Here is an 851-nt window from a genome sequence, read left to right on the forward strand (position 1 = left end):
CTAGCCATTTTGTATATTACCACGTGACCTGCTATCTCTTAAACTGGAGGGGGGGGGGATCCACTTGAATCCAACAAAACCAGTAATTTTTTTTTTCTATTATATATACATCATTTTCTATAAAATTAAGTGTAGACTTTATAATTAAAACAAAAAATGTTATTCATACTAAAAAAAAAAACGCTTAGTCATGTCACGTGACGTGACGTCAACATCCACTAATGGCGAACAATTGTACCTATTTACTATGCCTCCCCACGGGACAGAGTTAGACACCAGGGTCGTTTTTTAACGTGGAGAAAAGGTACAAAAATAAAAATTGTCTCAGTCGTGGAGGATTTCTCCTCCACCGAAAGAGAACAAGAAATAGAAGTGCAGCATCTGAAGAACAGATACTACACTTTGATCTTGACCAAAAGGCCAAGAATGCGAACAATTGTAAATAACAACTTTTTTCACAAAACCAACACCGTCTTTCTTTTTTTTTCTCTCTCTTTCTCTCTCTCACCCACTTACTCTTCCCTCTCTCTCACCCTCTTTCTCTTGACGTCACACCACTGTTAAACTGTGGGGGGGGGGAACACATTCCCAGGCATTATCTCCTATAGATGCACATTTTATTAGAAATTCAGCTTTCAAAATATTAGACGATAATAAAAATATAAAACCAACACCCTCTTTCTCTTTTCTCTCTCTCTCACCAACTTACTCTTCTCTCTCTCTCACCCTCTTTCTCTTGACCTCCTACTACTGTTAAACTGTGTGTGTGTGGGGGGGGGGAAGAGGCAGCTTGAAAACCAACAAAAACAGTGCACAGTTTCCCAAGCATTTGGGGTGGGAAGGGGGGGAAG

General features: G+C 39.7%; 1 pseudogene; it reads right to left on the bottom strand.

Annotated features, from left to right (window-relative positions):
- Positions 1 to 299: 299 nt before the first annotated feature.
- LOC145269949 (U2 spliceosomal RNA) lies at positions 300 to 433 on the bottom strand (annotated as a pseudogene).
- Between the last annotated feature and the right edge of the window lie 418 nt (positions 434 to 851).

The sequence above is a fragment of the Euprymna scolopes genome, chromosome 45 (assembly GCF_053919585.1).
Source record: "Euprymna scolopes isolate OS-2025 chromosome 45, ASM5391958v1, whole genome shotgun sequence".
Classification (NCBI taxonomy): Eukaryota; Metazoa; Mollusca; class Cephalopoda; order Sepiida; family Sepiolidae; genus Euprymna; species Euprymna scolopes.